Raw genomic sequence first — 16,071 nt, 5'->3', positions numbered from 1 at the left:
TTTGTAGTTCTGCTCATATGTGTAATGTGTGCCTCAAACAGAGCGCCGGTGTTTTATGTCTTTTTAGTATGTTTGTCCATGACATTATGGTGACATTATAAATAATTCTGATTACATTTAAAACATTATATGACATAAATTAATGGTGATAATAAAATGTAATGCTAAAATTGATAAGTTAGGATAAAATCACAGTGATTGATAGTATGTCTTATCATGGTTGACAACATTATGGGTCAGTTGATGAATTCATGTCTATTATTTACATTATGATGATTCAAGACAGATACATTGTTTTATGTTCATGTTTACTTTTAGGTTATTACCTGCTACTGCTACTACTGCTGCTGCTACTACTGCTGCTGCTGCTACTAAATAAAACAAGCAAAAAGTGCACTGCGAGTAATTCCTTTTATGCTGAGTGACGACCCTTATTCAGAGGGCCAATACGGAAAAAACTGAACAGTCTGGCTGATCGAGTCCGGAAACATGATCCCGCTCAAAACTCCCGACAGCCTGGACGAGCTCATTGTCTGGCGGTGAGGATTGAAAATCGCCTCGTTGACTGGGAGAGAGAGAGGTTCCGACGCCAGGGACTCCGCACTTCAACGCATAGTGGGAGTGGCCATGGAGCGCGTCCAACATTCGCACCGATACCCAGTGTCGATGCCCTGCCGATACCACATGAAGAGGAACCCATGCTGCTCGGAGGTAATCATCTATCTCCAGCTGAGAGGGATCGTCGCCTTCACCTCCAGCTGTGTTTATATTGCGGCAAAGCTGAGCATCGCTTCTCCCACTGTCCTCATCGTCCTGCCCGCCGCCGCACTCAAACTTCACCTCCTCTGCGCACTCAAGCGTCGCCACCTCTGTGCACTCAAGCGTTGCCTCCTCGCACTGTTCCAGCTTCACATCCTCTAGCGACCGACCCTACTCCTCCACTGTCAGCTACAGGTCAGACACTGTCCAGACTTCAACTCTTGGGTACGCTAGCCTGGGATAAGGACCAGAAATTGGACATTAGGGCTCTTATTGATTCTGGTTCCGACGATAATTTCATCGATGAGTCTGTAATTAAGCGTTATTCCATACCCGTTGCTAAGTTACATAAACCTAGAGTTGTCCGATCCCTCGACGGAGGCCACCTGGCGAGCTTTATCCATCAGACCCTTCCGTTATCTCTTCAATTATCTGGTAACCATTTTGAATCAATCATTTTGCTAGTCATTCCTTCTCGTTCTGCTCCGGTTGTGCTTGGGCTTACCTGGCTATCTAAACACAATCCCCATATTGACTGGGCCAAAGCTACAATAACTAATTGGGGAATTTTTTGTCATTTACATTGTCTGAGGTTCGCATGCCCTCGCACAGGGTCCTTGCGCGTCGTCACCCAGTAAGTCATTGATTTGTCGGTTGTGCCCACTGCTTACTACGACCTTAAAGAAGTTTTTAGCAAAAATCGAGCCTTGTCGTTACCTCCACACCGTCCCTACGATTGTGGTATTGATCCCTTCCCTGGTGCTACACTTCCTTCTTCGCAAGTATACAACATTTCTCGACACGAAATACATTCACTACAGGACTATATCACCACTTCGCTTGCATCTGGTCTTATCCATCCATCCAACTCTCCACTAGCCACCGGATTCTCCTTTGTAGAAAAGAAGGATAAGACACTTCGCCCCTGCATCGATTACCGTGCCCTCAATAATATTACTGTTAAGAATAAATATCCGCTCGCGCTTCTCGACTCTACTTTCAACCCACTACACGCTGCTAGACATTTCACCAATTTGGACCTCCGCAATGCTTACCTCTTAGTCAGAATTAAGCAAGGAGATAAATGGAAAACTGCATTCAACACACCGCTAGGACACTTTGAATACCTGGTCATGCCTTTCGGCCTCACCAATGCTCCTGCCGTTTTTCAGGGCCTCATAAATGATGTCCTGCGTGACATGCTCGACCGTTTCGTGGTAGTTTATTTAGACGATATCCTCGTTTTCTTGCCTACCCCTGAACTACACGTCCAGCATGTTCGCTTAGTTCTCCAAAGCCTTCTCGAAAATCGTCTCTATGTCAAAGCTGAGAAGTGTATTTTTCATTCTGAGTCTTCCTTTTTTGGGTTTTATTGTTGAGAGGGGTCAACTCCGAGCAGATCCGGTGAAGATCCAGGCAGTGGTTGATTGGCCCACACCCACTTCTAGAAAGCACCTCCAAAGGTTTCTAGGTTTCGCAAATTTTTATTGTCGTTTTATCCGTAATTTTAGTCGAGTAGCGGAACCATTGATTAAACTAACTTCCATTAAGCTTCCCTTTTTGTGGACCTCAGAGACTCAGTCTGCTTTTGAGAAACTCAAGTCTTTGTTCACCTCTGCACCTGTTCTTGTCCATCCTAACATATCCTCTCAATTTTTTGTCGAGGTTGACGCATCTGACTCCTGGGGGCTGTTCTCTCCCAGTGCTCCACCTCCGACCAGAGGCTGCACCCCTGTGCCTTCTTCTCACGCCGCCTGACTCCTGCAGAACGAAATTATGATATTGGCAATAGAGAGCTACTCGCCGTGGTGTTGGCACTACAAGAATGGAGGCACTGGCTGGAAGGCTTGGAGACCCCGTTTGTGGTGTTCACAGACCACAAGAATCTGACCTATATTCGTACTGCTCAACGGCTCAATCCTAGACAAGCAAGGTGGGCGTTGTTCCTAGCCAGATTTAATTTTACAATGACCTTCCGCCCCGGTTCCCAGAATGGAAAACCAGACGTACTCCTGCCCCGAGGAAGAGGTCAAGACCGAGACGATCATCCCTCCATCACGAGTACTGGGAGCGTTGCAGTGGGACATTGAAGGCCGCATTAAGGAAGGACTCAAGAACGTTCCCTCTCCAAAGAACTGCCCTCAGGGGCGTTTGTTTGTGATCCAAGAGCTCCGTCCTGAAGTACTGAACTGGGTCCACAGCTCCAAGGTCGCCTGCCACCCGGGCATAACCCTTACTTTTTTCCTCCTATCCCAGCGCTTCTGGTGGCCAACCTTCAGGGCTGACACCAAGGACTTCGTATCGGCCTGTGCCACTTGTGCCGGTAATAAGGCTTCAGCTGGTCTTCTGCGCCCGCTTCCCATCCCCTCCCGTCCGTGGTCCCATGTGGTATTGGACTTCGTCACAGGACTTCCACCATCCAAGGGCAACACGGTGATATTGACTTTGGTGGAACGTTTTTCCAACATGGCCCATTCCGTCGCTCTTTTCCAAGTTGCCCTCTGCACTCGAGACTGCAGAACTGCTCGTACGCCATGTTTTCCGGCTGCATGGTATCCCGGTGGATGTGGTTTCGGATAGAGGTCCACAATTCTCGTCTGCGGTTTGGAAGGCGTTCTGCAAAGCATTAGGAGCATGACCCAGCCTTTCTTCAGAATACCACCCACAGACTAACGGTCAGACTGAGTGCACTAATCAAGACCTGGAGGCCGCCATCTGCTGCGTCTGCCATCCGGAGGCCAGCCTCCTGGGCGTTCAGTCTGCCGTGGATAGAGTACGCAAATAATATGCTCATCAGCTCGGCTACAGGCATGTCACCTTTTCACTCTGCCTACGGTTACCAACCTCCCGCTTTTCATTCTCTGGAATCAGAGGTCGCCGTCCCATCTGTGGCTGCCCACCTGCAGCGCGCACATCAAGCCTGGCGCAATACCCGGTCTGCACTGCTACGCACCTCAGAGCGCAACCAGCGCCTCGCTAACCGCCACCGCAGCACAGCACCAGACTACAGGCCCGGTCAGAAGGTGTGGTTGTCGTCTCGTGATCTTCCTCTCCATGTGGACTCAAAAAAGCTTCAGCCAAGATTTATTGGGCCTTATTCCATTGAGCGTATCATCAATCCATCCGCCGTTCAATTACGCCTTCCCGACTCCCTAAGGATACATCCCTCGTTCCACGTCTCACTAATCAAGCCCGTTTCCACCAGTCCCTTGAGTCCTCCTGAGGTGCCTCCTCCACCTCCCAGGCTTATTGATGGCCATCCTGCGTTCTCTGTCAAGGCCATTCTCGATGTGAGGAGAAGGGGCAGGGGTTTCCAGTATCTGGTGGACTGGGAGGGCTACGGCCCCGAGGACCAATCCTGGGTCCCGCGTTCCTTTATCCTAGACCCACACTTTTAAATACATTTTATGATCGTTTTCCAGAGAAGCCAGGTAAGCCGCCCACAGCTGGGTCTTGCCGGTTATTTTATCATGCACCTCCCACGTGCATGCGCCTGCTTCGCCTCGTCAGTCCTGGTACGTTGCTTTTCCTTAATCCTGTAATTCCTAACTTCTTTGTGTTTGTTTCCTAGCCTCCTTGAGGCAGCAAAATACTTTATGCCGTGCTTAGTGCGCCCTGGCTTTTCCCCTGCCAACCACTGAGGAACCTGTTTTTGTTAGTATTCATGGTGTGCACTTCTTCCCCATCGCTTTTTGTTACACTTTTTGGACTTATTAAATTCATTCATTTTTGTTATTCAAACTTGCTCTGCATCCCTGGGTCAGCCCCCTAGATCAGTTCATAACACCTTTCAACATTAATGGTGCCTTCACAGATGTGTAAGTTACCCATGCCTTGGGCACTAATACACTCCCATACCATCACAGATGCTGGCTTTTACGCATTGCGCCTGTAACAGTCCGGATGGTTCTTTTCCTCTTTGGTCCGGAGGACACGACGTCCACAGTTTCCAAAAAAAATTTGAATTGTGGACTCGTCAGACCACAGAACACTTTTCCACTTTGCATCAGTCCATCTTAGATGAGCTCGGGCCCAGCGAAGCCGGCTGCGTTTCTGGGTGTTGTTGATAAATGGCTTTCGCTTTGCATAGTAGAGTTTTAACTTGCACTAACAGATGTAGCGGCCAACTCTAGTTACTGACAGTGGTTTTCTGAAATGTTCCTGAGCCCATGTGGTGACATCATTTACACACTGATGTTGCTTTTTTATGCAATACCGCCTGAGGGATCAAAGGTCCGTAATATCATCGCTTACGTGCTGGGATTTTTGTTATGGTACAGGGAGAAGAAGACGGATAGCAGACAGCAGGGAAGTTGTTTTAACTCCATATTTATGTTATATTACAAAATAAAATGAAGTGTGTAGCTAATCCAAAATATGTGTGGTGTGCGACTATGTGCAGACATTAACTGATGAGTGTTACCCGGAGTGTTGAGCGAGGTGCGGACGTCCAAGACGGTCAAGGCAGGCTTGAAGGTCCAGAGACAGGCGTGAGGTCAAGGGCAGGAGAGAGGCGTCAAAGGTCTGTGTCCAGGCGGGAGGTCGAGATCCAAAAGAGGCAGCCAGAGGGGAACACGGGGAGAGACGACAGACACAGCTCGCAATCAGGGGACGGGGGAATGCTGCTGGAACGACACAACACAGGACACAATGATAACGAGGGGGAAAGAACACAAAAAGAGAGAGAGAGAGCATAGAGCTAGACGTTAAGGCTTACTGTGCTTTTACTTGCTTATGGTTGTCCATCGAGTCCGATGACGACATCCACTTCTATCGGTGAGTTTGTTGGTGGCTGAATAGCCCTATCCTGGATAAACAAACCCTACTGCAGGTAGGGCATGTAAATGTGGTGGTGGAAACGGCAACCGTAGGTGTATTCCTCCTGAGTCTTCTCTCCTGTCTCTTGGCTGTCCTATCCTCCTCCAGCAGGCGGGTGTCATCCTGGCACAGCTGATGCCAGGTGTTACGATCAGCAGCCACACCCTCCAGGGCCTCAGGTCTGATTTTACACTTCCTTAGTGCAGTCTTCAGCTGGTCTTTATATCGTTTCTTCTGCCCTCCAGCAGAGCGACGGCCATGGTGTAGCTGGCCGTACAACACTTTGCGAGGCAGGCGGTCTGAGGGCATCCTTACTACGTGGCCCAGCCATTGTAGTTGGTGCAGGGTGATCATGGCCTCAATACTCCTGCAGTTGGTTTTTGAGAGTATTTCAGAGTGAGGCACACGATCACGCCATGTGATCCCCAGGATGCGCTGAAGGCAGCGTATGTGGAACTGCTCTAGGGCCTTGATGTGGCGGCTGTAGGTTACCAAGGCTTCACAGCTGTAGAGGAGGGTAGTGAGGCAGATAGCTTGGTAGACAGAGACCTTTGTGTGGAGATGGAGGTTCTTGTTTTGGAAGACCCGACGCCTGAGTCTCCCAAAACCTGCCGCTGCCTGCCTGCTTGATCCTGTTCTGGACCTCACTATCAACAGTGTTGTCCTCAGAAAGAATGCTTCCCAGGTATCTGAAGGATGGAACGATTGGTATTTGTTCTCCAGAAACAGTGAAGACAGGTGATGTAGATGGCTTGTTGGAGCTCCACTGGCAAACTACTTCCGTCTTGCTGGTGTTGACGGTCAGTCCCATACTGCTGTATGCTCTCACCGCAGCCGCAAGAACAGACTGGAGGTCTTGTGGGCTGTGAGATACAAGAACACAGTCATCTGCGTACTGCATCTCAACAATTCTCTCCCTCTGCAGTTTGGTGGTAGCCTGAAGCCTCCTGATATTAAATAGGTTGCCATCTCGACGAAAGTCCACTGTCACACCGCTGCTGTCCTCAATCTCTTTGTGGAGAAGCTTGGTAACACATAGCAAGAAGATGTTAAAAAGCACTGGTGCTAGTACACACCCCTGCTTTACTCCTGTATGTACAGGGAAGAGGGCAGACTCTTGACCTCCTATGGTCACTCGAGCAGTCATTCAATCATGAAACTGACGGAGGATGTTAACAAACTTAACAAACTTAATGGGACAGCCAAACTTGAGGAGGACTTCCCATAGAAGTTCTCTCTGAACAGTGTCGAAGGCTTTGGAGAGGTCGACAAAGGCCATGAATAGGTCCTGATGTTGTTCCCTACATTTTTCCTGCAGCTGTCTAGCTGTGAAAATCATGTCCACTGTGCTCCTATTCTTTCTAAACCCGCACTGTGATTCAGGCAGTATCGACTCGTGATGTTATTAATCAGCCTGTGGAGCATCACTTTTGCCAGAACTTTACCGGCAACAGCAAGGAGTGAAATGCCCCTACTGTTGCCACAGACAGCCTTGTCACCCTTGTTCTTGTAAATAGTGACAACATTGGCGTCTCTCCATTGTTGTGGGACATTCTCTTCAGCCCAGATCTTTGTGATGTACTGGTGCAATGTTCTTGTGCAGAAGTATCCTCCTTGCTTCAGTAGTTCAGCCGGGATGTTGTCATTACCGGGGGATTTGTTGTTTTTGAGGGAGCGGGTAGCTGATCGGACCTCCAGGAAGGTTGGGGGCTCGTCCAAATTGTGCATGACGGGAAGTGTAGGCAGTTCATCCAGAACAGTGGGGTCTGCATCAGATTCCTGATTCAACAGGGTGCTAAAGTGTTCCGCCCATCTCAGCAGGATGCTAGGTTGGTCCTTCAAGGTTGACAGGCCATCTGCTGTTTTCAGGGGAGTGATGTAGCGGTTTGTTGGGCCGTAGGTCTTCTTGACAGCATTGTAAAAGTTATGCATGTCATTTTTATCGGCAAAGGTTTGGATTTCATGTGCCTTTTTTCTCCACCTAACATCCTCCTAACAGCCCTTTGCACTTCTCCTCAACCTTCTGCCATTTTTGCCTGGCGCTACTGGATGAAGGGTTCTCTAGGGTTGCCCTGTGTGCTTTGTGCATATCCTTCAATGGGACATGGATGGTGTCCGAGTTTTCATCAAACCAGTCTTGGTGGTTCTTGCTCTTGAAGCCAATTGTTTGGGCTGCTGCCTCATAGAGAGCCGAGCTGATAGAGTTCCAGTTCTGGTCAATAGAGTTCTCAGAAGAGTTCAAGGAAGACTCCACCGCCCCAAGTTTCTCAGCCAGGGAGCGGCGAAAGTCATTTCTTGGATCAGGGTTTTCCAGGCGGGCGCAGTCTAGCTTCTTCCTTTTGGGTCCTCGCCGTCTCAAGGGAGGGCGCACTTGCATGTGGACATTGGTCATAATCAAATGATGATCTGTCCAGCACTCTGCACCTCTCATAGCACGGGTGATGAGGATGTCTTTGATGTCACTATGCCTCACTATGATATAATCTATCAGGTGCCAATGTTTAGAACGGGGGTGCATCCATGAAGTCTTATATTTAGCCTTCTGCTGGAAGATGGTGTTGGTTATGGTCAGGTTATGCTCTGAGCAGAGAGTAAGCAGTCTCATCCCATTTGAGTTAACCTGACCAACCCCATGTTTGCCAAGTACTCCACTCCATATCCTGCTGTTCTGTCCCACTCGGGCATTAAAATCCCCAAGCAAGAAAATCTTGTCATTCTTGGGGATCCGGCAGAGAGCCTCATCAAGTGACTGGTAGAAGGAATCCTTGACCTCACTCTCAGATGGCAGGGTTGGTGCATAAGCACTGAGAAGTGTGGCGTAGCGATTCCTGACCAGGGGGATACGGAGGGTCATTAGTCTTTCACTAATGCCGACAGGTGTTTCAGTGAGTCTTGGCAGCAGTGTGTTTTTGATGGCCAGTCCTACACCATGCAGATGTTGTCCTCCTGAGGGGTAGCCTTTCCAGAAGAATGTGTAGCCCATACCTTCCTCAGTTAGAGAGCCTTCATCCAGGATCCTGGTCTCACTCAGGGCTGCAATGTCAATGTTGTAGCGATTCAGCTCTGCAGCAACCAAGGCAGTTCTTCTGTGAGGTCTGTCAGATCTGCCGTACGAGTCCAGGAGAGTCCTTACATTCCATGTTGCCAGTTTCAAGTTGCATGATTTTTTTTTTTAATTTCGACCGCAGGTATGGAATGGCCCGATAGGTGCGGTATCCTATCCAGGCGAGATTGAGTGGGCAATTTTTAGGCCACCTTTTCTAGGCCCGTCCTCAATTGAGGTGAGCAGTGCCGTCCCTAAATAAGGCTGCTCAAACACACAGGGGTCTGCCGAAAACAGCTTCCACTCAACCGAGCTGTTAGCGACCTACACCCTGTGCTGCTGCCGTGCAGGGTTCTAGCTAAGAGCTTCCAGTCCATTCAAACCTGCTCCCGTTGCCAGAAACCCCATCGCCGTCAGACTTCAACCAGATGTTAGTCCAGGTACTGTTCACCATGGTCAGAAGTGGGTACCTGCGCAAGGAGATATTTAAGTGCCAAAGGAGGTGCGCTTTCTCCAGTAGCACTATCTTCACTACAATGAGGTAAACCCGGTGGCGTGGGTGAGCCCATGACGACCAGCCCCCCATCATGACTGCAGGAGGTTGCCGGGTCTTTAATCTTTCAAGGCCCGCCTATTGCGCACCGCCAGCACATTGCTTTTCTGTCAGGGTGTGCTCCCTTAGCCTTTGCCTAAATAAGCTGACCCACAAGGCAATGGGGCTATTTACCCATAGTTGGGGCAGGGTTGAGTTGGGCGTCAGGGCGTGTTCCACACAATGGTGGGCCTATACGCCACGTCTCTGGGGCCCACTGCTGCTCCGAGATCCCCTTTAGTTTAGTTCGGGGTCTGCAAAGACCCTTATCCGTGTGTGGCCACGAGGAGGCACTGAAGGAGTCTTGGTGGTGGAGAGGCTTTGTACCAACAGGAGGAGACTTACGCACTCGGCTCCTCTTTTCACCCCCCGAGGGGGGATAGCTGGCGGCGGTAGCTGTAAGCAGAGAGTAGCAAGCAGAAAGCAACATGCAACATGCACCATCTACAGACATCTCTCTACTTCTACCGCACTAGACGCGTCACACACACCCTGTGTAAGACACACACACACACAGCTTACTGTACTGAACAGGAGACTACGTTCTGACCCGGAACGCAGGTTTGCACTGGCTTAAAAAGGCAGGTCTCTCATCAGCTTCAGGTGTGCAGATTGCTGATTGGAAGCAGCTGCCTGCTGCAGCCGTAGTGGTGCGCGCAGCACAGATGAATGCGCACTGAGGCGCGCCCGGGCCGTGACAATTTCTCTAGTTTCTCTGAACCTTTTGATGATGTTACGGACCATAGATGGTGAAATCCCTAAATTCCTTGCAGTAGCTGGTTGAGAAATGTTGTTATTAAACTGTTGGACAATTAGCGCTTGCATTTGTTGACAAAGTGGCGACCCTCGCCCTATCCTTGTTTGTGAATGACTGAGCATTTCATGGAAGCTGCTTTTATAACCAATCATGGCACCCACCTGTTCCCAATTAGCATGTTCACCTGTGGGATGTTCCAAATAAGTGTTTGATGAGCATTCCTCAACTTTCTCAGTCTTTTTTGCCACTTGTGCCAGCTTTTTTGAAACATGTTGCAGGCATCAAATTCCAAATGAGCTAGTTTTTCAGTTTGAATTTTTAAGTACCGTATTTTCCGCACCATAAGGCGCCCCGTGTTATTAGCCGCACGTTTAATGAACGGAATATTTCAAAACTTTGTTTACCTATTAGCCGCCCCGTGCTATTAGCCGCACCTACGCTACGCTAAAGGGAATGTCAACAAAACAGTCAGATAGGTCAGTCAAACTTTAATAATATATTACAAACCAGCGTTCTAACAACTCTGTTCACTCCCAAAATGTAATGTACAAATGTGCAATCACAAAAATAGTAACACTCAAAATAGTGCAGAGCAATAGCAACATCAATAACTCAACGTCACTCATACGTTAGTGTCACACGACACACAAAACAAACATTTAAAGCTCACTTTCTGAAGTTATTACTCATCCACAAATCCCTTGAATTATTCTTCTTCGGTGTGCTTCACTTGTTTTTTGACACCATCGATGATGTGGACGCGCATGCAGTCGTAGATCAACAGGAACGGAGCTGCGTGAAAAAAGTCACCCGGTGTCTTCGCGTAAACGTCTATCAACCACTCGCTCATCTTTTCTTCATGCATCCGATCCCTTCGAGTTAGCTTTTATGATGACGCCGGCTGGAAAGTTCTCTTTTGGCAAGGTCTTCCTTTTGAATATCACCGTGGGTGAAAGTTTCTGGCCGTTAGCATGGCAAGCTAGAACCACAGTAGGACGACTTCTCATTCCCTGTGGTGCGAATATTCACCGTACGTGTTCCCGTTGTATCCACAGTGCGGTTCACATGAATATCAAAAGTCAGTGGAACCTTGTACGCGTATCTCTTAGTAGGAGACATTTTGTGGTCTTTACAGAAATACGCAAATGAAATGAAACGTAATATCCGCGCGCTTCTTCTTCTACGGGGGCGGGTGCTCACCTTGGCGGTTGCTTACAGTAGAAGAAGAAGCGCTTCCTCTTCTATGGGGGCGGTTGCTTACCGTAGAAGAAGAAGCGCTTCCTCTTTTACGGGGAAAAAAGATGGCGGCTGTTTACCGTAGTTGCGAGACCTAAACTTTATGAAAATAAATATGAATATTAATCCATATATAAGGCGCACCGGGTTATTAGCCGCACTGTCTGCTTTTGAGAAAAATTGTGGTTTTTAGGTGCGGCTTATGGTGCGGAAAATACGGTATCTTGTCTTTGCAGTCTATTCAATTGAATATAAGTTGAAAAGGATTTGCAAATCATTGTATTCTGTTTTTATTTACCTATTACACAACGTGACAACTTCACTGGTTTGGAGTTTTGTAAATAAAGTGGATTGGTTCTAATGCAAGTGAAGAATTCCAGAATCCACATTGTCCTTTGTTCAAATTTCATCGCTTATGTGTCCGAAATGCGTGAGGTGCCCCAGTCCTCATTTCGTAAACAGTGTTTCCCCGAAAAAGCAAGCCCATTGTTACTTTTAAAGACTTTGATCACTGACCTCTCAAACGTAGCAGTCTGAATATGCCGTGAACACGCCAACATGTACCAGGTGATGGCGTTAGAAGGGATGTTTGTTGTTTTCTACATCTGATACTGAATATTACAGGCATTTGCCGCCTTGTTCTTTGCTCACTAACCGAGTCCCTTAGCTTTGCTTTTGCGCTGGAATTCAGGCAAATCTCACAGAATCAATTTCTTTTCCCTGAATAAATCATGACAACCATTGTGGCAATTATTGATGCCGCACATTCGCAACATATTTGGAACTTGTTGAAGAAAGAAAACTTTAGGACAGAGTCTTGCATAGAACCCAATGTAAGGATGCTATTCGGATGCAGTAAGACCCACGATGCATTGCATTTCCTCGTCACACTTGCAAGCCCTAGAATAGCCCAGACTGCTGCACCAGCAGTCTGGTGACAAAGCCACTTTGCTGTCATAATTCAAATGTATTTTATTGTTTGTGTTAGACCACTAACTGCTTTATGGACTTACCACTTTGTCAGCTGGGTGCTTCTTTAGGAATACAAAAGTCTTTTTTTTTTGTTCCACCCTTCAAAGACTGCACTTCAACAACCTCTCATCAACACGTCCTCGCAAAGACAAGAGACCCAAGAGTCAAGCATATTTCACAACATCCGCAGCTCAATTTGAAGAAGTACGAGCATACAGAAAGCGACAAAAGCTTCGTTTTTATTGCGTAATATTTAATTTAGCTGTAAGTTCACCTTCTCAAAGTGAGTTGTCGGGCTGAGCCATCAAAGAAACGAGACGTGCATGCATCGCGCTTCCTTGAGTCCTGGACTGTAAATAGACCACAGATGTTCTGAACAAGCATGGCTGGTCGGCCCAGATGTTGGAGTCACGTGTTTGCTGTTACAGATGCTGCAAAATACGACTGCTGTGATGCACCTTTTGGGCTTTTATTGAGGCAAATGTTACAGTGGAGCTAAATAAAGGTCCCTTATTATGCAGAAGAAATTACAATATTATTATTTTTCAATTAATAATAATAATAATTAAGGGTGTTTTTTAATATGGATTTCCATAGTTTAATTTGATTTGTTTGATTTTGTTCATAGTTGAGGATCAGTCAAATCTTTGCTCCTTTTAAAAGAGAGAAATAAACAGATTGTGATGATAGTAGTACTGTTCAGTACTAACTTCACATCGATCCATTGTAGATCTAGTCTCTATTAGGTGAATCTTCCAAAGTTGACAAAAAACATTAAAAAAGGAATACAGTCTTTCATTTAAGGCAGTGCTTCTCAATTGTTGTCTGTATATAGAAGAATTTGTCTATAGAAGTGTTATAAGTACACCTCTGCATGACACTGTATCTTTACTAACAAATACGTAAAAAAGAAAGAAATAAAGCTCAACTTACAAGGCATAATACATTTACTAAAAATTTGGTTTTAATCTGTAACAAAAAAGATTTCAAGTGCATCAATTTGCCTGAAATTAAAAAAACAATGATTATTTAAACTGAACATTTTTTTTGACCAACTCAATCTATTTGATACCGATAAATAAAATAAGATAAAGTCAATAAATAATAATGACTTCAAGTTGATCGGCAACATTAACTCAGGAGCACATTACATGAAACACTTAAAAAACAAAAAATAATCAAGTATATTTTTTCTGATCAATTAAAATGAGTAAGTCAGGATTCATGGATACAATTTGTGGTAGTCTCGTTTTTGTAGTTGTAATGTTTTGTAGTGCACAGCTTTTAGATGTTTGAAGCATGATACTGAAAAAGCATGTTCCCGGGTGTTACATGCGGCCCCCCCAGCGGGGCCACCCAACTATTTGATTTAAGTTAACCAAACAGAGATCTCATTTGTGACTTTTTCTACCTCAAAAAAGGCAAAACCTCTCTGATAAACACCTAAACACGATAGAGATTGGGTAGTTTAGTGAAGTCCTCGGCTAAGACATCAAACTGGAACAAATAGAGAAGGTAAAAGTCATAACGAAGAGTTTGTTTGTCAACCTGCGGAATACAGCAAAACACGCATTCTCCAAAAAACGTACATCAAAAACAAGGGTTAGTGTGTTAAATGTAGGTCAGAATCATCACAGGTCCTTTTTAACTTGTCCGTATTGTTAACTTTAGACCTTGTCGTTAGTGTATTATATGTACCATGAATAGGGATGTATTCCGAGTACCGGTTCCTACTTAGGTCAGTCCATGAGGATCGTGGTTATCAGTATTTTTTGTTCCAGCTGACGAACGTAATTATGAGACACTGTCACGTTCAGTTCAGCTACCGCTGTTACAAGTAGGGTTGTCCCAATACCAATATTTTGGTACCGGTACTAGTACCAAAATGTATCTCGACCACAAAAAAATGTCATAATTGGCTATATTTTAACAAAAAATCTTAGTGAACTTGAAACATACACTACCGTTCAAAAGTTTGGGGGTCACATTGAAATGTCCTTATTTTTGAAGGAAAAGCACTGTACTTTTCAATGAAGATAACTTTAAACTAGTCTTAACTTTAAAGAAATACACTCTATACATTGCTAATGTGGTAAATGACTATTCTAGCTGCAAATGGCTAGTTTTTGGTGCAATATCTACATAGGTGTATAGAGGCCCATTTCCAGCATCTATCACTCCAGTGTTCTAATGGTACAATGTGTTTGCTCATTGGCTCAGAAGGCTAATTGATGATTAGAAAACCCTTGTGCAATCATGTTCACACATCTGAAAACAGTTTAGCTTCTTACAGAAGCTACAAAACTGACCTTCCTTTGAGCAGATTGAGTTTCTGGAGCATCACATTTGTGGGGTCAATTAAACGCTCAAAATGGCCAGAAAAAGAGAACTTTCATCTGAAACTCGACAGTCTATTCTTGTTCTTAGAAATGAAGGCTATTCCACAAAATGGTTTGGGTGACCCCAAACTTTTGAACGGTAGTGTATGTTTATTATTGCAATTTAGTCCTTAAATAAAATAGTGAACATACTAGACAACTTGTCTTTTAGTGGTAAGTAAACAAACAAAGACTCCTAATTAGTCTGCTGACATATGAAGTAACATATTGTCATTTATCATTCTATCATTTTGTCTACATTATGAGGGACAAGATGTAAAAATGTATTATTAATCTACTTGTTCATTTACTGTTTATATCTGCTTATTTTCTGTTTTAACATGTCCTATCTACACTTCTGTTAAAATGTAATAATCACTTATTCTCTTTTTTGATACTTTACAGTAGTTTTGGATGATACCACACATTTAGGTATCGATCCGATACCAAGTAGTTACAGGATTATACATTGGTCATATTCAAAGTCCTCATGTGTCCAGGGACGTATTTGCTGAGTTTATAAACATAATATAAGTACCCACTCTCCTTTCTGAGCTGCCACCTTATCGTAGTAGAGGAGTTTGCGTGTCCCAATGATCCTAGGAGCTATGTTGTCCAGGGCCTTCTATGCCCCCTGGTAGGGTCTCCCAAGACAAACAGGTCCTAGGTGAGGGATCAGACAAAGAGCAGCTCAAAGACCTTTATGAAAAGTACAACTCGAGGACCTAGATTTCCCTCGCTCGGACGCGGGTCACCAGGGCTCCCCTCTGGAGCCAAGCCCGGAGGTGGGGCACGATGGCAAGCGGCTGGTGGCCGGCCCTGTCCCGATGGGGCCCGGCCGGGCTCAGCCCGAAAAGGTAAGGTGGGTCCCCCCTCCAATGGGCTCACCACTCATGGGAAGCGTCAAAGAGGTCGGGTGCAGCGTGAGCTGGGCGGAAGCCAAAGGCAGGGCAGTTGGCGGTCCGATCCTCGGCTACATAAGCTAGCTCTTGGGACGTGGAACGTCACCTCGCTGGGAGGGAAGGAGCCTGAGCTGGTGCGCGAGGTGGAGAAGTTCTGGCTAGATATAGTCTGACTCACTTCGACGCACAGCAAGGGCTCTGGAACCAGTTCTCTTGAGAGGGGCTGGACTCTTTTCCACTCTGGCGTTGCAAGCAATGAGAGGAGACGGGCTGTGGTGGCAATTCTTGTTGTCCCCAGGCTCAAAGCTTGCACGTTGGACTTTAACCCAGTAGACGAGAGGGTAGCTTCCCTCCGCCTTCGGGTGGGGGGACAGGTCCTGACTGTTGTTTGTGCTTACGCACCAAACAGAAGCTCAGAGTACCCACTCTTTTTGGATTCCCTTCAGGGAGTACTGGAGAGTTCTCCCTCGGGTGATTCCCTTGTTCTGCTGGGGGACTTCAATGCTCATGTTGGCAACGACAGTGAAACCTGGAGCGGCGTGATCGGGAAGAATGGCCGCCCGGATCTGAACCCAAGTGGTGCTTTGTTATTGGACTTTTGTGCTTGTCACGGA

The sequence above is a fragment of the Entelurus aequoreus genome, linkage group LG06 (assembly GCF_033978785.1).
Source record: "Entelurus aequoreus isolate RoL-2023_Sb linkage group LG06, RoL_Eaeq_v1.1, whole genome shotgun sequence".
In the NCBI taxonomy this organism is placed as follows: domain Eukaryota; kingdom Metazoa; phylum Chordata; class Actinopteri; order Syngnathiformes; family Syngnathidae; genus Entelurus; species Entelurus aequoreus.
Note: the sequence above shows the minus strand (reverse complement) of the source record.